This window comes from Oryx dammah, unplaced genomic scaffold, assembly GCF_014754425.2.
Source record: "Oryx dammah isolate SB20612 unplaced genomic scaffold, SCBI_Odam_1.1 HiC_scaffold_23, whole genome shotgun sequence".
Taxonomy (NCBI): Eukaryota; Metazoa; Chordata; class Mammalia; order Artiodactyla; family Bovidae; genus Oryx; species Oryx dammah.
This window is the reverse complement of record NW_024070207.1, coordinates 10421671-10449075: the sequence shown is the minus strand read 5'-3', so window position 1 is coordinate 10449075 and position 27405 is coordinate 10421671. Positions and strand designations below refer to the sequence as shown.

The 27405-nt window shown below is 36.8% G+C and overlaps 1 protein-coding gene across 1 annotated transcript in view; it reads left to right on the top strand.

Annotated features, from left to right (window-relative positions):
• IL1RAPL2 (interleukin 1 receptor accessory protein like 2) overlaps positions 1-27405 on the top strand; it is a 582426-nt gene that overhangs the window by 233919 nt on the left and 321102 nt on the right. The window lies entirely within an intron of this gene.

Below are 27405 nucleotides of genomic sequence, written 5' to 3'. Positions count from 1 at the left end.
CTCAACCTGGTGAATACAGTTGTACAGCTAACTAATAATTTAGGAATACTACTTATGGAAGTCCCAGTGTAACTTCTATGCAGAGGCCTTTCTAAAAATTGACATTATATCTAAGAGATCTGATGTTGACCTTATGTACTCCAGGACAGTGATCAATGCTTGTGGGAAAGACTTGACCTTGTTGATGTATGTGAAATATCTTTCCTGTTTTTATTGGACTCTATATTTTTTCCTCCTGGGATAGCAAGAAGTGTGTTTCCTTTTCCATTTATGTCATAGATATTAAAAGGGTCATTTACTGTCTTAAAGATGATCAAAATAATAGTGATATTAAGATCTCAAAGGAGAAAATTTTCAGTTGAACAATTTTGCAGACTCAAATGACATATCATAGGTACTTTGTATGGACCAATTGTCCATCCCACAAAAGAATGAAAACTGAGAATCTTGACAGATTTGGTCTTGGGTTTTAGGCTTTAATAACTTTAGTACTGCAGTTGGGCATTTTTATTGACATTTTGAAAGTATTTTTAAAAACTTGTAAAATAGAAATTTGTAGTGACTTGACAAGGAGAGTAAGACAATGCGTGGTGCACATTCACTGCAAAAATACAAGTTGAACATTGTGGAGAGTCTTTCAATGGTTGCTATATACTTTTGAAGAGGAAGCCTTGGATAGTCAACGTACTCTACTTCCATTAGGAAGTATGTTTTTAGGATCCCTATATCCCATTCTCCATGTCTGTTTTTTGGTGGACCCCCATCAATCAAACATCTTAGGTCTTCACACTGACACAGGAGCACACAAAGAATCTTCCACCTTTAAAAGATTAGGTAAACACCTGGTAAATATTGACTAATGATGAGATTGAAAGTCCCTTTGACTTCATTTTAGCTACTTTCAGTACTTTTAGCTACTTTTAGTGTTTTCCAGATGGTTATATCCTCCCTGAGTGCAATGTATAAGCAGCTAAGTCTCTCTGCATCCTTGCTATCATTTGGTGTTGTCAGTTTTGTTTAACTCTAGACATTCTGATAACTATGTAGTAATGCTTGATTGTGATTTTAATTTGCATCTCCAAGATGACTTTTCATGTACTTTTTCGTGTACTTATTTGCCATCAGCATATCCTCTTTGATGGAATGTCTCTCTATATCTTCTGGTCATTTTCTTATCAAATTGTTCTTTTTTTTTTTTTTTTTTTACTGTTGCTTTTAGAGCTATTTATACATTCAATATACTATTCCTTTGTTGTATATTTGGTTTGTAGATACTTTCTTCTACTATATAACTTGTCTTTTATGCATTTTTTGTTCTTTTCTGCCTTTAGAAAAGTCTTTTTTATGTTTATTTTTATTTATTTATGAATATATATATATGTTTCTATACTAACAGCTATGCATATGTTAAAAATACAAACATATATAAAGACTTTATTTTTTTATATTTTATTTTATTTTTTTACTTTACAATACTGTATTGGTTTGCCATACATTGACATGAGTCCACCATAGGTGTACATGAATTCTCAATCCTGAACCCCCCTCCCTCCACCCTCCCTATATCATCTCTCTGGGTCAAATATTTTTATTTTGATGATATCTCATTTATTTGTTTTTATGGATTGTATTTTGTTGTCAAGTCTAGGAACTCTTTGAAAACTCTGGATTCTAAAGATATTCTCTTGTTTTTTTTTTTTCTAAAAGTTTTAAATTTTATATTTAAGTCCATGATCCATCTTAGTTAACTTTTGTACAAAGTATGGGTTTTAGGGTAAGGTTCTCTCTCTCTCTCCTTTCTTCTTTTTTTGGTTACAAATATATGAGCATACTGGCATCATTTGCTGAAAATGTTATACTCATTCCATTGAATTGCTTTTTACCTTTATAAAAAATCTATTTTGCATGATTCTGTGAGTTTGTTTCTGGGTTTTATATCTTTTCCATTGATCTAGGTCTATCTCTCCATGAATACCACTCCATCTTGATAATTGTAGCTACATAACTAGGCTTATTTTAGGTAGAGTGATTCCTCCTGATTAATTCTTTTTATGGTCAAGATTGTTTTCACTATTCTAGAGCCTGTGCATTTTCATATAAATTTTAGAATAAGCCTGTCTGTGAAAATTCCCTGGTTGAGATTAGGATATTTCCTAATTTTGTGTGTATGTATATATATATATACATTATATATATATATATATACACATAGTATATATATATGTGTATATATATATATATTATGTATATATATATGTAGTATAATTATATTGAAAACTTCATTTGGGGAGAACACATATATTTGCATGCTCTGTCTTCCAATCTATGAATAGGGAATTTATCTCCACTTATAGTGTTCTTTGATTTCCCTCATCAGTATTTTGTAGTTTTCAACATATAGCTCCTGTACACATTTTGTTAAGTTTGTAGCTGTTTCTTTTCCTTGCATAAATTATAAATGGCATTGTGTTTTAACTTTTGGTTTCTAGCTGTTTACTTGTATTACACAGAAATACAGTTGAGGTTTTGTGCATTTACCTTTTTCATGTGTCCTGTGAAACTGCTGAATTCATTTTTAATTCTACTGTTTGTTGGTAGGTTCCCTGGATGTTCTGTTTAAACAATCCTGTCATCTTCAAATTTATTTCTTTTTTGAAAATCTATATGCTTCCTCCAACCATGTACCCTTTTTTTGACTTATTGTGGTATCTAGAATTTCCAGTACTATTTTGAATAAATATGGTTACAGACATCCTTGTCTTGTAAATGATATTCAAGTGAAAATATTCAGTCTTTCACAATTAAGTATGATGTTAGTGGTAGAATTTTTTTTCTAAAATATTTATGTGTCAGGTCTTAGTTGTGGCACCTGCTTAGTTGTCCCATGGCAAGTGGGATCTTAGTTCCTCAAGCAGGGATCAAACCCATGTGCCCTGCATTGGAAGGTGGATTCTTAACCACTGGACCACCAGGGAAATCTCAGCTATAGATTTTTGACACATGTTCTTTTTCATTTCAAGGTAATTGTATTCTTAACTTGACAGTTTTTATAATAAATTCATTCTGGATTTTGTCAAATGCTTTTTCTCAATCAATTGACATGTTCCTATCACTTTTCTTCTTTAATATTGTGTATGCATACAAGCTAAGTTGCTTCAGTCATGTCCAACTCTTTGCGACCCCATGGACTGTAGCCCTCCAGGCTCTTCTGTCTATGGAATTTTCCAGGCAAGAATACTGGAGTGGGTTGCCATGCCCTCCTCCAGGGGTCTTCCCAAATAAATTGACATGTTCCTATTACTTTTGTTCTTAATATTGTCAGTTACACTAATTGAACTCAAATCTTGAACTATCTTGGCATATTTACTGTGACTGCTACTTGCTCATGGTGAATAATTATTTTTATATATGCATGCTAAGTCACTTCAATTATGTCTGACTCTGCGACCCCATGGACTGTAGCCCGCTAGGCTCCTGTGCCCACAGGATTCTCCAGACAAGAATCCCGGAGTGGGTTGCCATGCCCTTCTCCAAGGGATCTTCCCAACACAGGGGTCAAACCCACATCGCTTATGGTTCCTGCAATGGCAGGCAGGTTCTTTACCACTAGCACCATCTGGGAAAACTTAGTGGTTTTGCAGTCTGTAGTAATATCCCTTATTTCATTCCTGGTATTGGTAATTTATATCTTCTCTCAATTTTTGTCTATCTTACTATACAACTCTCCATTTCATTAATTGTTATCAAAGTACCAGATTTTTGTCTTATTTATTTTCTTGATTTATTTTCCTATTTCCAATTTTATTGATTTCTCCTGTTTATTCTTTCTTTCCTTCTTGCTCTGGAGTTATTTAGCACCTATCTTTCTAGTTTCTTGAAGTAGGACCTTAAACTATAGATTTCAGATCTTTCCTTGTTTCTGATATAAGTGCCATAAATTTAGTGCTATAAATTTCCCTTTCAGAACTTCTTTAGCTTCATCTCATATTACCATGCTGTAAATTTAGTCATATCCAGTTTTGAGTATTTTTAATTTCCTTTGAAACCTCCTCTTTGATCCATGCATTATTTTTATATGCATTGTTTAATTTCCAAGTATTTGGAGATTTTTCCTGTTTTCATTCTGCCACTGGTTTCTAGTTTGATTCCACTATGATCAGATAACATAATCTGTAAAGTTTTAATTATTTTAAATTTGTTGATGTTTGTATCATGGTATAGGATATGGTCTGTTTTGATGAATGTTCTTTGGACACAAAAAAGTTATCTAGTCTGATGTTGAGTGGAGTACTCTGATTACTACAGTGAGATCTTATTGTTTGGTTGTATCTTCAGTTCTTTTATATTATTATTGATTTTATGTCTACTAATTCTATCAGATGCTGAGATAAGGATGTTGCTATAATTTTTTTATTTGTCTCTTCATGTTTATGATTCCATCAGTTTTTACTTCTTATATTTTGAGCCTGTCTTGTTTGGTGCATACACATCTCAGGATCATCATGTTTTCCTAACAGATTATTATGTCATTATGTAAAGTACCTCTTTGTCTCTAGTTATTTTCTTTGCTATGAAGTCTATTTTCTCTGATATCAATAAAGACATTCTTTTTTTTCTGGATAAATAATTTCATGGTATATCTTCTTTCATCCTTTTATATTAAACATACCTATGCTATTGAGATTCAAGTGAGTTCTTATAGATTATATATTTGGGTCCTGCTCTTTTATCCACTATGCTGATCATAACACTTTAGATTGGTGCATTGAGATCATTTATATTTAAGATAATCATTTAATTAATTTTACCATGTTATTATGGTAAAATATACATAATATTATCATGTTAACATTATAAATATATAATTTAGTGGCATTGAATATTAATACATTCAGAATGTAGTATATCCATAACCACTGTCTATACCCCAAAATTTTCATTAATTCAAGCATAAACTCTGTACACATTATGCAATAACTCCTCATTTCCCCTTTCTCCTATCCTATGATAACACCTATTCTACCTTTATTCTCTGTGGATTTACCTATTCTAGGTACTTCATATAGGTGGAATCAATTGTCTTAATACAATATTTGTATACAAATACAAATAATGCAATATAATATTTGTATTTGTACAATAAAGATAAATACAGTATTAATACAAATACAATATTCCCTTAATGTCTCTGGTTTACTTCACTTAGCATGCATGATGTTTTCGTGTTTTCAGTATGTTGTAGCATAATCAAAGTTCCATTCTTTTTATAGCTTAATAATATTCCATTGTATTTATATATTACATTTTGTTTTCCACTCATCTACTGATAAGTATTGGATTGTTTATATGTTTTGGCTACTGTGAATAATGCTGCTAAAATATCAGTGTATAAGTATCTTTGAATCCTTGCTTTCAATTCATTTCAGCATATTCTTAGAAGTAGAGTTGCTGAGTTGTATGGTAGATCTGTGTTTAAATTTCTAAGAAACTACCAGTTACCACAGTGGTTGCACAATTTATTTTCCCAAGTACTGCACAGATCCTCAATTTTCCCACATCCTTACCAATGCTTATTTTATGAGTATTTTCTTTTTATTTTAATAATAGTCATCCTTATGGGTTTGAAGTGTCATCTCATTGTGATTTTTAATTGTATTTTCTTAATTACTGGTGATGTTGAGCTTTTATGTGCTTATTGGCCATTTGTATATCTTCTTTGAAAGAAGTATGTATTCAAATTCTTTGCTCATTTTTGAATTGTGTTGTTTCTGTTGTTGAAATACAGATTTTATTAATCCCTTAAAAGATTTGCAAATATTTTCTCCTAGTCTGAATTATCTTTTCTTCTTGATCATGTCTTTTGATGTGCAAAAGTTTTCAATTTTAGTGAAGTCATATATATGCATCTATATATATATAGGTATGTATGTGCGTATATATACATATATACGCACATACATACTTCTTGTTGTTACCCAATATTTTGGTGCCATATCCAAGAAATCACTGCCAAACTTTAATGTCATGAGGTTTTCTTTTAAGGGTTTTATAATTTTAGCTTTTAAGTTTAGGGCTCTGATCCCTTTCGATTTACTTTTTACATAAGCTGTAAGGTAAAGGTCCACCTTTCTTCTTTAACATATAATCAGTTTCTGACTGGGCTGAAGATTTTCCTTTCCCCATTGAATGATTTTGGTACCCTTGTTGAAAATCAATTGGCTACATATGTGAGGACTTATTTCTGGGGTCTGTATTGTATTTCATTGGTCTATATGTCCTTGATTATACTATTTATTATTGATTTTGTATTTCATTCTGTTTCCTCTAGTTCTTGTTCCTATGTTTCTCTTTTCTTGCCTTATTGTGGCTACTTGGATACCTTCTAAGATTGCATCTTGATTTATTTACAGTTATTTTGACTGTATCTTTCTTTCTGTATAACTTTTGTACAGGTTGCTTGTGTATTATCCTTATATGCATGTTCCTTGTGACAGGCTAATGGTGTTATCATTTTACCAATTTGAGTGACATATAGATCATTCACTTACATTTATCTCTTTACCTTCCCCAGTTTTAAATGTTATTGTTTTTAGTCTGAATGTTATATTTTTTCTGTCATCAAATAAGATTTGCAAAACTCATGAATAAAAGGCTAGTCAATTGTGTGTACTCGTATTTCTGCTCTTTTCTGTTTTTCCTTCTTCCTTCCTCACGCTTAAAGATTATTTCATTTATCATTCTCTTTTTTGTTTGAAGCATGTCCCTTAATCAAGTTTTAAAGGTATATCTGCTAGCAACCAATTCTTTTACTTTTCCTTCATCCAAAGATGTCTATATTTATCTTTCAATACTAAATTATTCTTTTACTGAATCTATAACTGTAGACTCTATCCGTTTGGGGAAAGACTCAGCCATTATTTCTTTCAATACTCTTTCAGCCTCACTGTTTTCCCCCTCTCATTCTGAGACTCTGAGGATAAAATATAAGACCTTTTGTTATTTTCCTGCAACTCTATGAGACTGTTTTTTTTTTTAATTCAGTTTACTGGCTTTCTGTTGTTTAGATTGTATGAACTATATTGTGTCCTCAAGTCTGCATATTCTATCAGCTGATATCTCCACTCTACTACTGAGTCTATCCATCAGTTCAGTTGAGTAGCTCAGTCGTGTCTGACTCATTGCAACCCCATGGACTGCAGCAGGCCAGGCTTCGCTGTCCATCACCAACTCCCGGAGCTTGGTCAAACTCGTGTCCATCGACTCAGTGATACCATACAACCATCTCATCCTCCATCATCCACTTCTCCTCCTGCCTTCAATCTTTGCCAGCATCAGGGTCTTTTCCAGTGGGTCAGTTCTTTGCATCAGGTGGCCAAAGTATTGGAGTTTCAACTTCTGCATCAGTCCTTCCAGTGAATATTCAGGACTGATTTCCTTTAGGATGGACTGATTGGATCTCCTTGCAGTCCAAAGGACTCTCAAGAGTTTTCTCCAACACCACAGTTCAAACGCATCAATTCTTCAGTGCTCAGCTTTCTTTATAGTCCAACTCTCATATCCATATACGACTACTGGAAAAACCATAGCTTTGACTAGACAGACCTTTGTTGACAAAGTAATATCTCTGCTTTTTAATATGCTGTCCAGGTTGGTCATAGCTTTTCTTCCAAGGAGCAAACGTCTTTTAATTTTATGGCTACAGTCATCATCTGCAGTGATTTTGGAGCCCCCCCAAAAAAGTCTGTCACTATTTCCATTGTTTCCCCATCTATTTGCCATGAAGTTCCTTTTTGTACAGTTCTTCCGAGTATTCTTGCCACCTCTTCTTAATATTTTCTGCTTCTGTTAGGTCCAAAACATTTCTGTCCTTTATTGAGCCCATCTTTGCATAAAATGTTCCCTTGGTATCTTTAATTTTCTTGAAGAGATTTTTCCTATTCTATTGTTTTCCTCAATTTCTTTGCATTGATCAGCGAGGAAGGCTTTCTTATATCTCCTTGTTATTCTTTGCAAATCTGCATTCAGATGGGTATATCTTTACTTTTTTCCTTTGCCTTTCGCTTCTCTTCTTGTCTTGGCTATTTGTAAGGCCTTCTCAGACAACCAGTTTGCTTTTTTGCGTTTCTTTTTCTTGGGGATGGTCTTGATCAGTACCTCCGGTACTATGTCACAAACCTCTGTCCGTAGTTCTTCATGTACTCTGTCTATTAGATCTAATCCCTCACAGGTATTTGTTACTTCTGTATAATTGTAAGGGATTTGATTTACATCATACCTGAATGGGTTGTCCCTGCTTTCTTCAATTTAAGTCTGAATTTTGCAATAAGGAGTTCATAATCTGAGCCACAGTCAGCTTCCTATCTTGTTTTTGCAGACTGTATAAAGCTTCTCCATCTTTGACTGCAAAGAATATAATCAATCTGATTTCAGTATTGACCACCTGGTGATGTCCATGTATAGAGTCTTCTCATGTGTTGTTGGAAGAGGATGTTTGTTATGACCAGTGTGTTCCTTTGCCAAAACTCTGTTAGCCTTTGCCCTGCTTCATTTTGTACTCCAAAGCCAAACTTACCCATTATTCTAGGTATTTCTTTACTTCCTACTTTTTCATTGCAGTCCCCTATGATGAAAAGGACATCTTTTTTGGGTGTTAGTTCTAGAAGGTCTTTTAGGTCTTCATAGAACTATTCAACTTCAGCTTCTTCAGCATTACTGGTTGGGGCATAAACTTGGAGTCTATCCATAAAGTTTTTTAAATTGTTATTTAGTATTTTTCAACTCAATGATTTTCATTTTTAGTTACTCCTTTTCCTTGTTGAAATTTTATTATTTTTTCATTTGTTTTATGAGAATTTATAATTAATTGTTCAAGTATTTTTATGGTACTTGCTTTAAAATAATTTTCAGATAATCCCAACATCTAGCTCATCTCATTGTTTGAGTCAATACATTGTATATTCTCATTCAAGTTCATGTTTATCTGGTTCTTGGTGTGGTAGTTTTTTTTTTTTAATTCCTTGAACATTGTATCTATTATGTTAGGAAAATTTAGACCCTATTAAAATATTTTTACTCTAGCAGGCAGTCACCTGCTTAAGTTTAGCACTCAGGTCCTAGCTTACTTTTGCAGACTATCGTTTCAATAACTATTTAATTTTCAGAATCTTTGGGGATCTATTTTGGTCAGCTTGGTTATCTGGTACTGCTGAAATGAAAGCGTATGTCTACAAAAAAAAAAATGTATACCAAAGCTCCTGATAGCCAAAATTAGAAACAGCGTAAATGTCTATCAATAGATGAATGGACAAAGAAAACATAGTATAACCATACAATGGATCATTAGTTATTCACCAATAAAAATGAGTGAAGCATTAATACATAGCTAAACTGTAAAACTGTATGCTAAGATAGTATATGTAAAGATTTGTGAAACCATAACAAAAATCAATTTCACAATACTTTTATCACACTAAAAAGAAATTCATACTCATCAATAGATCTTTTCAGGTCTTTTCTTGGGCTTGTGAACAGTCTTGCTCACGTGCGTGACCTTTAGATGTCCATGAATATCTCAGAGCACTTCAAAACCTCCATGGACATCTTATTCCCAATCTTTCCTTTCTATATTTTTTGGTCAGCCTCTTGTTCATTCCAAGTAGTAATGCCACCCCAGGCAGCAGCAATATTAAACAATGGCCATTGATAATTTGTTTTATAAAACTGTGCATAGAGTAAGTTCTGTGTATGGCCAAAGAAATCAAGCCCCAAGAATAGAGCTTTCATCGAACTTCCATACATCTTATATAGAATCAGTTATCTGGTGATGAGGCTTTTGGGTTGTTCCAAACCTGATCTTCTTTCTCTGATAGTTGTTTGACTCATTCTTCAAGCTACCATAGTTGTAAGGCTATGGGTTTTCAATGCTAGCATGGAGCCCAGAATTAGGGAATGTTAAAATGCCACGAAGTTCTATGTTACTAATGAGATTTCAGCCATTTTTCTTTAATAAACACTGCTTGGGTTGTTGCAAGCCCTTGTTAATTGACCGTGTTCTGAAAAATTTTAACGATTGTTGCCAGTGTTGTCATTGCTTTTATGAAGGAGTAGCTTTTTGAGGTCCTTACTCCACTGTTCCCGAAGTGCCTATCTTGGATGAATGGTTTTAAAATGTTTAATTCAACATAGAAAGTGTGTGTGTGTGTGTGTTTGTGTGTGTGTGCATAGTACATATGTCTGTCTGTGTCTGGTGTGTTTTAATCTCATATATACATGTAATTTTTCATTTCTATCCATCTACTTAGACTGTATACCTTCTGGGTCTCTATTGGTCTGAAATATTTATTTAAATATATGTTATTTTTATAATTCTTTCAGCTTTCCTTTAAAGGTCAGCCTCCTTTCCCTCTTATATCATCATCTATACCTTTGTATTTGGTTTTTAGCAGCAGTGCAATATTCAGGATTTTATCTTTCAGGCTTGAGCACATGAGCAGGACACATAGGATAATAATGCAACACGTCTTCAAGAGAACAATAAGTTTGCTGTAGTGATAGAAAATCTGTTTAAATATATTTAACAATCTTTCATGTAGAAACTAAAGACAATCCAACATAAATAGTGTAAGTGTTTGGGACATGTGTGTGAGTTTATGTTTTCTGTTCAACAAAAGAAACATTTATTATAAATGTCCTCTAAGTTTCTCTTTTCTGGCTCTCCCAGCCAGGATCATGATCCAAAACAAGGATCCAAGTTCACAAATATAAGCAGAAATATACACTCATTAAATCCCCAGAGAGAAAACTCAATTGGCAGAAAAAAATGATACTAACCTAAGTGTGAATATATCCAATTTACCAATATAATCTTGTACTTCAGTTATTTTGGCCATGCTAAGTTGGAATATAACTATTCCCCTTTGGAATATTAAATAATTCTTTGCTATCAGATTGTCTATCAGCTCATCCTATGTTTTCAGTGCCTCTCTTGTTAAAATAGTGAAGCAGGCAAAGTTCTGTCTTTAGTGCCCACAAATCCCCAGACCGAGTTTCTTGTTTCCTTGTTTCTTTTCTGTCACAGTACATGGGTAAGCAAGTAACTCGTCTCTATATAAGGCTCTCTAAATGACCACAAACATGTTTTAATAACAGGCATTTTCATTTCAGAAAGGAGATGTAAATAGCAAAAGGGAATTTACACGCAACCCTAAGAATCTCACCACGTTCCTCTGTGTTAAACAAAAGCTGATGATCCTCTGATATCTCTGTCTTTTCTTCCTTTTGCACTTCCTTCCTTTCTGCCTCCCTCTTTCCCTCCCTCCCTTTTTTTCTCTTCCCTGCCCTCTCTCCCTCCCTTCCAGGCACAGATGGAACACTTCTTTTTATGTTATGGCTCTCAAATATGGAGTATTAATCACACAAGTACATAAAAATGACACACTGCTCAACAGGGGCTTCTTTCAAGAAATGGAGGCTAGCAAGCTATATAATGGCAGGATCTGTGACTAGAATATTATGATGCTAAATAGAGTAAAGCATCAGATATTGTTTAATTACCGATGGGCAAGAAGAGTTTCATTGATCTCTTCCATCTTCACATTTTCAAAAAAAATTCTCCTTTTAGGAAACCACCCGTATTCAGGAAATCATAACCCTTTATGTGTACTAAAATGCAATCAATTATCAGCACAGACCAAAGAGCAGGCAGCGATTCCCACATTTGGGGCTTTCCTGGTGGCTCAGTTGGTAAAGAATCTACCTAAATTACAGGAGAGCCAGGTACAATCCCTGGGTCAGGAAGATCCCCAGGAGAGGGAAATAGCAACCCATTCCAGTATTCTTGCCTGGGAAATCCCATGGACAGAGCAGCCTGATGGGCTACAAGAATCAGACACGACTTAGTGACAACATCACTACTACCAGTTCCCACATTTACTCAGAATAATGCCATGTCTGTGTTCATACAAAGTTTTTGAAAAGGGTTCATTTCAATTTGTCACTGGAAATAGAGCATTGAAAGAATTAAAGTACTTAAGTCAGACAGATGTAGGTTTATTTTTCTTTTCTTTGTTTTAAATTTAAATTTATTCATTTTAATTGGAGGCTAATTACTTTACAATACTGTATTGGTTTTGCCATACATCAACATAAATCTGCCACGTTTAAAACTATGTTCTGCTGTTTATTTGCTCTTTTCCTTATATATAAAATATATGAGTTTCCTTTGCCATATTGAAGTTTGAGATGTTTGAGATCAAGAGGATTAAATGAAATAATATATGAAAAGTACCTAACACTGTGCCTAGCACATGATAAGCACTCAGTGATTATTTTTGGCTACTGTGGACATTCAAAGAGAGTTTTCAGGGCCCCAGATGGAGTCACTTCACATTTTATACATTTGTTTCTCTATGTCACAGTTGTCCTTAATGCCCTCTAGCAGGAGATGATTAGGAACTGATGCAGTGAGAAGCTTGTGCTCATTACTTTCCCCCCATGGGTACTTGCCTTTACATCTTTGAATCATCACCTAAGTCAGTTCAAGTTGGAGTATCCAACTTGCTAAATGTCACTCTAGTGGCTGGAGAATGTTTATGCCATTTACAAATGGAGTGTGTTATGCCCTAAAAAAAGAAAAAATCTGAACACAGATCCCTACATATCTACATGAATTAATCTCAGCCTGTTTTTCTTTCCCCCTGAAGGCTCAGTCTATCAAAAGAGTAAGCTTCTAGATTCTCGTAAGCAATCTATATGTAAGAAAATGACTGAACCTTCCTTTATAAGTAGTCCCTTTCATTGTGGAAAGCAATCATATTCTGTCACAAATCTGATGCAATAGAAATGAAGTGAGTAATAATAGCAAGGTATAGTTGAAGAATAAGAAAGGAGGTGGAGGTGAACTAGAAGCAAGAGGTATGTGAATGCTGCACATACAGAAGGAAGCTCTTTCTAAGTATATGTGATGTGTGAGTGTGTGTACACCTACACACGTGTGCACATGTATAATTTATACAGTGCAGCTCCTTAGGATATAAGGATCTTATTAGAGATGTTGTTCTTTTAGTTTCCAAGTAAACAGGACACCAGAAAACATCCACCATGAACTGTACTCTTGGCTTGACCCTGCCCCCCACCTCCCTCCATACAGATCTCTCATAGGGCATCATTAGTTCCTTCTGCCTGGGGTTAGTCCCCAAATTATATTATTACTGGGCTGCTTCATGCTCTCAAAAGTTGGATTATTAAGGAGCTGTGTGAGGCTTTGTTTCCTGATAATGAAAGCACAATGGCCATCTGAATGGAGATTAATACCTCACTTGGGGGTGTGTAATATTTTCTTTATTCCACTCTAGCTGCAATCCCCTCTTCCTAATTTTTCAAAATGCCACTGAAGCCCATTTCATGAAATTGCAAAGTAATATGACGGTGATAAATTACCGTTAGAAAGAGAACATTTGCTGAAGCTATGGATTTGCATTGCCCTTGTCATTTTAGTTAAAATGAAGAATGCTTGGAATTGATACACAAACAACATTGTATTTTGGCCTTATTTATTAAGGAAGGTTCCTGAAACAGCAGCTAGTTTTAATTACACTTTGCCATTGTGTGAAAAGAGAAAAAAACAGTCTGCTTGCACTTAGCTATTATCCATTTAGGAATTTCAAGAAGTAGTTTGTTAAAGTATATTGGAAAAATGAGAGTCAGGATGATTGTTCTCAGAGACAAATCTATGGATTCTCTTTCAACCTGGCAAGTCATCAAACCAGGGCCCTCTGAGAAAGGCAGCCCAGTTGTTTTAGCATCAATGCTTTCTCTGACTTTCTTCTTACTCCTCTTTCCAATGTAAGTTTTTCAGCCCTGCATCAAAATTAAGAAGTCAAATACTCCTGCCCAGCCACATGTGGCTTTTTGCCCAATTCAGTCAGTTCATTGTACTTACCCTTATATCAGATTCCTAGAACATTTTCCTGATCTGCCATCTGCAGCCTGACCCCTATTTTCTCTTCCCTCCAGAAGGTGTTAGAAAAGTTCCATTTTTTGTCTCATGAACCCCCTATCTTGAAATCACTAGGTAGTCCATTTAGCTGAATGGTTTACTCTGTGAAATGTGATTATTTGGTATAAAAACAGATAAGAATTTTGTTGATTTGATATGTTTAGGATAACAAAAGTATCACTAGCTTTTTCTTAACAATACATTTACTCTCTGCTGCTGCTAAGTCGCTTCAGTTGTGTCCAACTCTGTGCAACCCCATAGATGGCAGCCCACCAGACTCCCCCATCCCTGGGATTCTCCAGGCAAGAACACTGGAGTGGGTTGCCATTTCCTTCTCCAATGCATGAAAGTGAAAAGAGAAAGTGAAGTCACTCAGTCGTGTCTGACTCTTAGCAACCCCATGGACTGCAGCCTACCAGGCTCCTCCATCCATGGGATTTTCCAGGCAAGAGTACTGGAGTGGGGTGCCATTGCCTTCTCCGACATTTACTCTCTATGGAAAGGGTAAGTCCGTGGATGTTTTTCATGACTGTGGAATCAAGCCACAATATTCTCCCTTGACTAGATAAGCATCTGTTGAGCATCCACTGTGATGATTCAGTGTGCTGAGCCCAGTGTGACAGGGGCGATTGAGTAGGTGGAGGCAAAAGATGCTGAAGATGTGGATCCTGCACATAAAGGCATGAGTAAGCTCTTTGCCCCCTTTGAAGGCATTGAGTTACTGATTTGATAATCCTCCTGGAGCTTAAAGAGGTGCTTGGTAGTTCTAGCTTAGGGTTCTGATTCTGGTTTTGCTTATAAACAGGTATTTGACTTTGTGAAGTCATGAAGTTGCTCAGTCGTGTCCGACTCTTTGCGATCCCATGGACTATAGCCTACCAGGCTTCTCTGTCCATGGGATTTTCCAGGCAAGAGTACTAGAGTGGGTTGCCATTTCCTTCTCCAGGGAATCTTCCTGACCCAGGGATCAAACCCAGGTCTCCTGCATTGTAGGCAGATGCTTTACCCTCTGAGCCACCAGGGAAGCCCTTTAAGCAAGGTCATTTTACCTATTTGGGTTTCTATCTAAATAGGGCGAGGGTAGCATAATTTGAGGGAATAACTTTGAAACATGTATATTACTCTATGTAAAATAGACCAGTAAAAGTTTGATGCATGAAGCAGGGCACTCAAAGCCAATGTTATGGGACAACCCAGAGGGATGGGGTGGGGAGGGAGGTGGAAGGGGGTTTAGGATGGGGGAACACATAGGCACCCATGGTTGATTCATGTCAACTATATGGCAAAAACCACCACAGTATTATAAAATAATTATCCTCCAATTAAAATAAATAAATTAATTTTAAAAAAGACACTCACAAAATTCACCCTAGAAAAATAGGGAAGCAAGCTAGATGCTTAACTTCCCTCTCTGTCTCTCTTGCACACTGTTATTGCTGTTTTAGTCACTAAGTCATGTCTAACTCTTTGCAACCCCTTAGACTGTAGCCTACCAGGCTCCTCTGTCCTTGGGATTTTTCAGGCAAGAATACTGGAGGTTGCCATTTCCTTTTCAAGGGGATCTTCCCGACCCAGGGATTAAACCTGCATCTCTTGCATTGCAGGTTGATTCTTTACCCCTGAGCCACCTGGGATGTACATGTTCTCAAATAAAACACAAAATAAGAAGTCAGTAGGTAGAGAGAATAATGCCTGGAGGAGGGCATGGCAACACACTCTAGTATTTTTGCCTGGAGAATCCCCATGGACAGAGGAGTCTGGTGGACTACATACAGTTCACAGGAGTCAGACACGACTTTGTATGATGCAAAGAGTCAGACATGACTGAATGACTAAGAACAGCACAGAAAGAATAATGAGTCAAAGATTGCTCCTTTTAATACATGTCTTATATTTTATTTTGTCTCTTAAGTACACAGAGTAGTGGCTGTGCTGAGAAATTTTGCCTTAACTAAAGTTTCGGGTTTATTTAAATTTTGTGAATAACTTGCTTTTCAACATGATCTTCGTATCTCTTCTCCCGCTTTAAGCAGTCTAGGCTAATTTTATATTCCAGTCCTGGGCATATATTACTCATTATAGATTAGCATTTCTAGCATCTGTCAGAGACTCTGTCAAAACTGGATTATATACTCCAACTTTGTGCATTCCTTGAAGGCAGTGGCTGTAAAATCTTCTTCTTTGCAGAATCTAGCACCATTCCAGGCACATAACAGATACTTAGTTAATCCCTTCTGACAGAGATACCTTTAGGAAATGGCACTGAAATACAGCACCAATGTTTGGACATTCTTATTTGAATGTTGTAAAGATGATAAATTTTTGGACCAACAGACTAAGACTGTGGTAATATTCAAAATCACATCAGTTCTAATTTATTAAGTACTTCCATTATCTCACTTAATCCTTATAGCAACCCTATAAAAATTCTAATATTCTCGTTTACTTGTGGGGAAACTGAGGCATAGAGTGTTTACATAATTTTAATAATGTCATATCGCTAATAAGTAGTGGAGGTAGGAGTTGAATTCATGGTTAGTTAGTAAGCATCTAGCCACTGTTGGATTGCCTTAATTCCCATGCTATCTAGAAAGAAAAAAGCAGAGCATAAACTTCTTTTTAAGCTCCAACCCTAGAGATATCCATGTTTTTCCTCTTTGAAACTGACTCTAATAGAAAGCTTTTTTCCCTAAGAAAGTAAAGTGAACTTGGTATTAAGAATCTCTTTGAATGGGAAAACACATTCTCATTTTATACTATGAAGTCATGGAAATGAATAATTATGGAACTGGAGAGCTGGTTCTTATTTAAAAAATAGCTCATTAATTGTAAACTATTATTGATTTGGGTTCCCCCAGTGGCTCAGCTATAAAGAACCCGTCTGCAAATGTAGGAGACATAAGAGACCCGGGTTCGATTCCTGGGTTGGGAAGATCCCCTGGAGGAAGGTATGGCAACCCACTCCAGTATTCTTGCCTGGAGAGTCCCATGGACAGAGGAGCCTGGCGGGCAACAGTCCATAAGGCCACAAAGAGTGGGACATGACTGATGAGACTTAGCATGCAGGCACTCACATTATGGATTTTTCTCTTCTGTTGTTACTTAAAGGCAGACTTGTTTTTATGTTAAAGGTATTAACATAAATGTAAAAGGATGTTAATATTCTTCTCAAAATTCAACATTTTATGGAGATAGACCCTGCATTTGTAGGCATCTTGATGAGTACTGCTTCACCCACTGCTGAATTTTAACCAGTCTCTGGATAGCCGAAAGGGACCACCGATAGATATATTTGCAAATCTAAGGAATAGGGAAATCAACCTTTCTCCCACTTAGTAGATTACTAGCCCAGCAAGGAAAGTGCTGACAAAGTTTCTGAGTGAGAAAACTGACCTGCCTTTTCTGTGCTAGGGGCTTTCTTTCTTTGTTCAAGGACAAAGGGCTTTTAAGCAAATACTTCTCTGACTCCGTCCAGCTTTAAAGCTGCTTGTGGCTGCTTGTTAGCTGTCAATAAGCCTGTTATCTTTGTTCTCTAGTTTTTGTCTCTTTTAAGGGCACAAGCTCCCTTGAACATGCTCAGTGGGCATATTTTATCCCTGACATTATTGATGTCACACATATATCTTCTTAGACCGTCCAAATTGGCATATTCCAAGGATTTGCAAGGGATAGAGGTAACATCACTGAAAGCTGGAATTGATGGTCCAAGTCGCACAGCCAGGTGACGATTTTGTCTCCTGCATGAGAAATCAGAGCACTGCATGTCCCTCATTATGAGTATGATCCTTAGGAAGCTGACCTTTGTGGCACAGGACTTCTTTGTGACATCACAGAATACCTAATCTCAAATAATTTAGGCCTTTTATTCATCTGCATTTCATTGTCAAGGCATAGTCAAAATATTCTTGGAAAATACATGCTTTTAGCATAAATGAATAATATATTGAGTCAAGTTGTTTCGATATCACAAGATAAAACTGCTTTATCTTCTGCAACTAATAATTCTTGTCATTAGGATTATGTTTTGGGGTGGGAGAACAGTCTGCATGAGTGCTCTGATTGGTCATGAAATACTAATTGGCTGTAGGTATCATGTTTAGAGCCCCAACTTAAAGTTGACAAGAATGATAGCTTTCATTTGTATGCAAAAGCTCCAACAGTCCCTTTAAGATGGATGACTAGATCCTGTTTCATCTGTCACTCTGTCTTTGCTTTTTAATAGATGAAAGAAAAATGAAAGACAGAACCATCCTATCCATGCTTTTCAAAATCATCTTAGACCAAAAAGGGTGCCTCAATCATCTTGCTTCTCAAAAGTATACTTAATTATTTTCATCAGATTAGGAAGAATGAGCTGTATCTTAGTCTATTTGGGCTGCTGTAACAAAAATACCACGTAGACTGAGTGGCTTATAAACAACAGAAATTTGTCCCTTACAGTTCTGCAAGCTGGGAAGTTCAAGATCAAGTCACTGGCAGATTTAGTCTGATGAGAGCCTGATTCCTCATTGACAGTTGTTTTCTCAGTGTAACCTCACGTGGCAGAAGAGGCAAAGGATTTCTCTAAGGGTATCTTTTATAATGGCACTAATCCCATTCACAAGACTTAACACATCCCAAATGCCCCACTTCTGAATATTATCACATTGGGCATTAGATTTCAACATATGAATTTTGAGGGGACACATACATTCAGTTCATAGCAAGCTGGTATAAGGTGAATATTCACTGAAAAATATTGAACACAGGATGTTATCTCTATTTTTAAGACTTTAACAGTACTATTTCTAGTTTTATATGATAGAGTTTTTGATGACTAAAGAGAAATGCAATTTAAGGTCCTAGTGAAATGAAGTATTGACTTCCATTTCTTCCACCATGCTACTAATTTGCTTGGACAATTACTCAGGCAAGGTCTGATTTTATATGAAGATAAAGAGTAACCCTTAGCATAAGGAAATATATATATCTTGAGCCCTGAAAGAACAACACATTCCAACACAATTCCCAGTGGGTTAGGATTGGTGGTGGTGGTGGTGGTTTAGTCGCTAAGTCCTGTCTGACTCTTGCGACCCCATGGACTATAGCCAGGCTCCTCTGTCCATAGGATTCTCCACGCAAGAATACTGGAGTGGGTTAGGATTAGATTTTACTAAATAGAATAGAAAATTACACATTAGAAAACTCTATTGGATAGCATTACAAACACATAAACATTCATTCTCTCAAAGCAAAAAGAATCAAGAGTTAGATAATACAGCATTGGTATGGAAACTTCAAGAAGTCATCAGGGATCTAGGATTTTACGCTCTTTCTGCTCCTCCATTTTTTTGCTTTTAACTTCCATCCCTAAATTACAAAATGGTTGCTAGAGCTCCAGACATCAAAACTATATTCAATGGAGCAGATTAATTAAAGGCATGAGGTAAATATCACCTTGGGAATAAGAACCAGAAGAAAATCAAACATAGGATAGGGGAATTGTGATAGGGAAAATTAGAAGAAAAGCCTAGACAATGGGTCTCCAAACTTTTCATCAGAATCTGCTGTGTCTGGTTGGTTAAGAATATAGATTTTCAGTCCCCACCTTAGACCTGGTTCTAGTAGGGGGACCCAGGAATCTGAATTTTAACTAGCTCTCTAGGTAATTCTGATATTTAGGCAATATATTTTCTAGAGTGATATAAACACTCTAAGAAGCAAACACAAAGATATATAATGGTTTAATGGTAATAGACATTAATTTTTTCACACAAAGTTCTAAAAAAGTCAAGTTTTTGGGTTCCTTCATTCTTCAAATTTTACCACCTCTAGCATGTAGCTTCCAAAGTCTCCATTGTCATCTATATCAAGCTGATGAAGGAACATGAAAAAACTCATGTGCAATTCTTATGGGCCAGGTCTGGAATTGATATATATATCACTTCCATTCACACTGTAGTAGCTAGAACTCAGACTCATAGTCACCTCTGACTGCAGTGGAGGCTGGTACATAGAGCCTAGGTATCTGCTCAGAAAGGAAAGAAAACAGATTTTGCACAACAGCTAGCAGTCTCTGTCACAGGAAAGTTTGGGGATAAGGCTAGCTTCATGGGCACAGGACTTGTGGAGTCATAAGGCTCCCACGCTTAGGAGAGTCCCCTACTTGGTTTAATGATCTACTGTTACTGTGTAAAAATTCTTAACTATTGAACAAGAGGCCCCGCATTTTCATTTTGCACTGGCCTTCACAAAACCCTTACCTTGTCCTATTTGGAGAATTGCTCAGGGCATGAGACAGAGCCAGAGAAATGTGGCGCAGTGGGGAACCCTGGACAGGCAGCAGGCACTGTGCTTCAGAAGTGTTGATTAGTGATTCAGTGTTGTTGACCACCAAAGAGCCCTCTCTCAGGGTGCTGTCCAGTTCTGCATATTTTATTAGTGACTTAGATGACACATAAATTATGCTTATCACATTTGCAGATGAGAGGAAGTTGGGAGGGACAGTTAATTCTTTGGAGAACATAATTCCTATTCAAAAAGATCTCAGTAGTTTGGAATGATGGGTTGAAACTAACCAGATGACATTTAATAAAAAAAAATGTAAAGTTTTTCATTCAGGTCCAAAAATCCAACTGCAAAAGTACTGTCTCGGGATTTTATTTGGCTAAGAGCACAAGCAGGGTGACTAGGTTGCCAAAAATGCTAATTCCATCTTAGTCTGCATCACAGGAAGGTAGGGTCCAGAACAATAGGAGTATTGGTTCCACTGCACTTTAGATGACATCTGAAATTGTGTGTTCAGTTTATTTTGCCTTACTTAAGAGGCCTATTGACAGACTACAGTTTGCCCCAAAAAAGTTGTCTAGGATGGTAAAGGGTTATGAAATACATGTCACCAAAAAGACAATGGACAATTGAAGGAACTGGGAGTGTTTAACCTGGAAAGGCTAAGAGTTTCAGAAGGGCAGGGGGGTGAAAGAAATCAAGAAATCTGTCTGCAAATATTTTAGGCATTGGTATATAAAAAGTGTGTTGGTTTATTTTGTGTTATATCAAAGAGCAGAAATAGGACTGACAGATAAAACATACAAAGAGACAAACTTAAGAGGAAGGTAAAGAATACAATTTTAATAGAGTTATTTTAAATTGAAATGATCAACCTTGTGAGGTGGTAGGCTATTGCAGAAAAGTTATCAAGCCAAGACTAAATGCTGGGGACTCTTTAGAGGGAATTTATGCGTTAGGATGACTATTGTATTTCTAATAATGATTTTGTCGGACTAAATGTTTATTGAAGTGACAAATTGATCGGGATTCTATTAAGCTTCTACTTAGCAAGAATTCTGGAGCCAGAGTACCAAAATTCAAGCCTCAGCTCTGTTTTTTACTAGATATGTTACCTCGGGCAGTTCACCTAATTTTTTGATGCCTCAATATTTTATCTGTAAAATAGATATACTAACAATATGTACTTCAATCATAGAATTATTGTTATTGTCTATGTAAATGAACTGGGCTTCCCTGGTGGCTCAGTGGTAGAGTCCACCTGGCAATGTAGGAGATGAGAGTTCAACCTCTGGGTTGGGAAGATCCCCTGGAGAAGGCAATGGCACCCCACTCCAGTATCCTTGCCTGGAGAATCCCATGGACAGAGGAGCCTGGTGGGCTGCAGTCCATGGACTCGCAAAGAGTCAGACACAACTTAGCAACTAAACCACAACAATATAAATGAATTAAAATCAAAGTCCTTAGAGTAGAACCTGACTTATGGTAAGTGCCACAGGGATGTTATATGTTATTTTCCATAAATATAATTAATGGTGATTCTTCTCCCTTTCTTTAGTAAATTTAGCATTTCACTGCAGTTACATACATTTATACTAGACATAAAAAAAATGGCATGGTGGCAAAACCTTTTAAAACACTGAACAAGCGACCAAGTTGGTCATGTAGATTTCCTCCTCAGGGACTGCAAAGAATGACAGAAAACAGCTGTATGTCTGGGATGCATTGTTGGAAATTATTGCTTTAAGAGGATACATCCCACTTTATACCTTATATTTTTAGAGTTCTTTTTTAACTGCATAGGACTTTTGCATTTTTAAATTTCATTTGACCTTTATATTAATCATATAAACTATATAGGGTGGTTATCATGCTCATTTTGAAGATGGGGAGACTCAACCCCTGGAAAGTTATCTGAATTGCCCAAGGCCACACAATAAATTATTAGCAGCGTGGATTAGAACTCAGGTCTCGGAGATTTCAGCCCAGGGCTTAGACAATATACCACATGGAGAGTGAGTTGCATTTAGTCTGTGCATTCTCTGGAAGATATTTCATTAAACTGATGGAAGTACCTTCTATTATTGTGCCAGTCATTTGCCTACCTGTTTTGCAGCAAAATTTCCTTTTCATTTTGCAGGTGTGTGTTAGTCCCTCAGTCATGTCTGACTCTTTACAAGCCCATGGACTGTAGCCCGCCAGGCTTCTCTATCCCTGGGATTCTCCAGGCAAGAATACTGGAGTGGTTATCATTTCCTCCACCAGGGGATCTTTCTGACCCAGGGATCGAACCCGGGTCTTCCACATTGCAGGAAGGTTCTTTACCATCTGAGCCAGCAGGGAAGCCCTTGCAAGGGTAGGAGGACTCAATAAAGTCCCTGACTAAAGTTCAGTGCATTCGCCATATAGATACAATGAAACACACCTGCCATCTCATCTGTTTCCTTACACAATATTACAAATATTTTTTCAGCTTATAGAGAAAAAGCCAACCCCCTTAACAAGGCAGAAGTTGGCCATGTGAGTTTTAGATCTGGATCTCGATATACAAGTACTGGTGGTTGCTCAGGGAAAATGGGACTGTTTAAGTGAAAATTGCTTTGGTGATCCTGTGGCTCTGTCTCTACCCTGCTTCCAGTTCTTCCCTTCAGTACCCTACCCTGGTCCTTTCAACCTTCCTTTCATTGCCATTCTTATTCTCAGTGATACATTACATTGGATTCTCTCCCTAGAAGTAGATACAGATCAATGTGGGGTTTTTTTGATTGGCAAATTAGTAATAATTAATACCATTGATAAAAATATGAGCCAGTTCTCTTCTTTGCACTTCAGAAACATGATTTCATTTAATCCTCATAAGGATCCCAAAAAAGTGGTACAGTTACCATCCACAGTTATGCACTGACTCCTGGAGGAATTAAGAAACATGATCAGGGTCACACAATAGGTGGCAGAGCGAGATTCAAGCTCAGGTATTCTTAACCCAGAATCTGTCCTTTCAACAGCAATAGTATAGAGTTTGTAACCTAGATAGTGGGTGGCAGATGTTTCTGAAAGTTGGAAGAGACTTTCCTTTTAAAATCATAACATATAAGCAGCCATCTGCTCTGAATTAGGGTGAGATCAGCTCAATGCTGATGAACATCACAGACATTTCCAAGGTCTGGATACACATAAGACAGTCAAGAATGAGGAGCTTTTGCCATCCCAGGAACTAAAATTCTCTCTTCCAGAAACAGACAGTGCCTTTTTCTTCTTTAAGGCTCTCTGAAACTAAATGGCTATATGCTAGTGAGTTCCAGCTGTCAGGCTTAGACTGAAGCATTGATGGGGCATCGGCCCATAGACAAAGATCCAGAAGGCCTGGGTTTTAGTTAGACACGTAAGTAACTTGGCAAGCTAAAAGCAGAGCAGTAGACACTGAGTCATCTAATGCAGCAAGACTGACCTGCAGTGTTTTAACTGGTTGGTAACCCCAGGGAACCACCCTTACAGAAGAAAGTTTCCTGAAAAGACTTTTTTTCTCTCACAAATGACCTGACCACTTCTTGACTAAAGACTCTATTAGAGAAAGTGCATGTTTGCTATAGAAACATCCAATGGAACCAGATCAACATGGCATAAGGCCAGAGCAGCCTTGAGCAACTGGGTTTCATCTGTCCTGGAATGTTCTGCAGGGAAGCACTAGTCCAGATCAGTGGATGATGGGGGCAGGGAGGGGCTACATGTAGACCTTCAGGTGAGTTAGACCACACTTGGAAGCTGCTTCATTTAAACCAGTATAAAGAAGACTCTAGTATGGAGTGACAGGGAGTGACTATCCTGTCATAGCATTAGCCTGCCTTATGGTAATGAAAGACTTCTTATTCAGAGATGCAGATTCTCCTGAGCATTGAGTCCAGTCTCTGGACAAAATTATATCAGGAGATGAATAATAATGATAGCTGAGGAAGTACTTATCCTATCAGAAAATATGAATCTATCATTAAAGTTCTACAGTTAGAGGGAATGTTTATGAGGTTGATTCAAAAAGTCAAGGCATTCTGTTTGGGGAGATTTGGATCCTATTTTGAAAAATTCCTGAGAGTTCATATCTCAGTTTCTGGAGATAGCAATCCTTACCCTACTAGCCTCCCAATTGGATTTATTGAGATAATAATTGAAAAGTGAAAGTTCTTTGTAAATTCAGTTGATGTGTCTTCTCTTATCTTTGATACTTCTGTATTCAGTAATTGTGCCTCAAAATCACCCAACTTATATTTTCTCCTTGGAACTGTGAACAATCATAATTGGTTTTATTTGAAAATCAATTTCAACATCATAGATCATCAGCTTATATTTGATTAATTGAATTAGTGCTCATCAGTGTTATGAAGACAGGGAACAAGCTTGGGAACCTCCCAGAGTGCTGCTGCCATGTGGGAAATCAATCAAGATTTTGAAGGGCCAGATTCTGGCTTCAGTGATGAAAATGCAATGCAAAATGATTTTATTTTCAGATATATTTGTACTAGGATTGATTTGACTTGAAAAACTATTACATCCTAGAGAGTTTTAGAGGAAAAGAGCCTAACTTTGATGTTAGATAGACATAGATTTGGGTGACAGTTCTGCCACTTTTTCTAGCTGGTTAGGTTACCCAACGTCTCTGAACCTTAATTTCTTCAACAGTAAGACAGAAATTATAGTAGTACTCACATCATAGGAGTGAAGGAATTAGAATTTAAATCCTGGTTCTTTCCCTTAGTAACCGGGTGTCCTTAGGTGAGTAGTATAACTTCCCTGAATCTGTTTCTTCATCTGCAAAGTCAAAATAAGACCCTGAAATTTACAGGTTTTTTATGACCATGCATTTGACTTGCTCTCTTGCAAAGAAATGGGTCAATCATGATCATGAAAAATTCTCTGGAAATGCAAAGCTGACATGAAGGGATAATGCCTTGTAATTGATACTGGCTTTTTTTTTTTTAAACTTCAGACCCCGAATTAAGTCTTTATGTTAGACAAGTTCTTCACTTAGGAGGACAATTCCTGACTTCTAAATATCACATTGTGTTTGCTGCTGAGGCTGCTGCTTAGTCGCTTCAGTCATGTCCGACCCTGTGCAACCCTTAGACGGCAGCCCACCAGGCTCCCCCTTCCCTGGGATTCTCCAGGCAAGAACACTGGAGTGGGTTGCCATTGCCTTCTCCAACATCATGTTTAATGCCCACCAAAATATTATTCTGTGATTGAAAAATTATTATTGGCATGAACCTTTGATTCTAAAACAATTCTTTATTTAATGTCTACAGTTGGAGTCCTCAGTAAGCACTATTGTCGTTCACTCACTCAGTCATGTCCAACTCTCTGAGATCTCATGGGCTACCAGGCTTCTCTATCCTTCACCATCTCACCGAGTTTGCTCAAACTCATGTCCATTGAGTCAGTAATGCCATCCAACCATCTCATCTTCCCCTTCTCCACCTGCCTTCAATGTTTCCGAGCATCAGGCTCTTTTCCAATGAGTCAGTTCTTCACATCAGGTGGCCAAAGTATTGGAGCTTCAGCTTCAGCATCAATTCTTCTAATGAATATTCAGGACTGATTTCCTTTAGGATTGACTGGTTGGACCTCCTTGCAGTCCAAGGGACTCTCAAGAGTCTTCTCCAACACCACAGTTCAAAAGCATCAATTCTTCATTGCTCAGCCTTCTTTATGGTTCAGCACTCACATCCATACATGACTACTGGAAAAACCATAGCTTTGACTAGATGGACATCTGTCAGAAAAGTAATGTTTCTGCTTTTTAATACATTGTCTAGGTTGGTCAAAGCTTTTCTTCCAAGGAGTAAGCGTCTTTTAATTTCATGGCTGCAGTCACCATATACAGTGATTTTGGAGTCCAAGAAAATAAAGTCCGTCACTGTTTCTATCCTTTCCCCATCTATTTGCCATGATATGATGAGACCAGATGCCATGATCTTCATTTTTTGAATGCTGAGTTTTAAGCCAGCTTTTTCGTTCTCCTGTTTCACCTTTATTAAGAGGCTCTTTCGTTATTCTTCACTTTCTGCCATAAGGATGGTGTTGACTGCATATCCGAGGTTATTGATATTTTTCCCCTCAATCTTGATTCCAGCTTGTGCTTCATTCAGCCTGGCATTCCGCATGATGTACTCTGCATATAAGTTAAATAACCAAGGTGACAATATAAAGCCTTGACATACTCCTTTCCCAATTTGCAACCAGTATGTTGTTCTATGTCTAGTTCTAACTGTTGTACTATAAACATATTCAAATGGTTAAATTGGTTAAGCACTATAACCAATTGTTTTTAAAATGGTTAAGTACTATAAGTACATCCAAATGGTTAAAATTGCTTACATGATATTTTGCTTTTTTTTTATTCTTTTGCATTACAAAACATTTTAATGGTAGGCCGTGTGTGCCCAATCAGTTCAGTAGTTGTATATAAATAAATCACTAAGCTTAAAACAGAAGTATCAATAGCAGCCCAATGTACTCAAATTACAGTGTAAACAGTTAACCAATTGTCTTGATGGACTTCTGTTTTAAAAATAAAGATTATGTCCCTGTTCACAAACTGATTTGCCTGAAATGAAACCAGTAAATAAAAGTTCTCATTAAAATACAACACATTCAGTGTATTAATATGTTGTTCCATATGACAGCCAAGATTTCATATCCTTCTGTAAATTCCATTTGTATTTTATTTGATTACCCATTGTGACATTTTAGTAGGCAGAATAATGGCTCTCCAAAGATGTCCACATATTATTCTGTTAGAAATCTGTTAGGTTATATAGCAAAGGCAAATTAAGTTTGCAAATAGTATTACGATCGCTAATCATGTGACTTTAAAATAGAGAACTTTTTCTTAATTACCCAAATGAGCCCAATGTAATCACAAGGGTCCTTAAAAGTGAAAGAGGGAGGCAGAAGAGAAGGGTTACATGACATCATGTGAGAAGGACTCAAGCTACCTTTGGTGGCTTAGTGGATGGAAGCAGACCAAGCACCAAGGGATGTGGGCAGCCTCTATAAGCTGAAAAAAGAAAGGAAATAAATTGTTGCCTAGGGCCTCAGTGAAGGACACAGCCTTGGCAACACCTTAATTTTAGTTCTATAAGATCCATGTT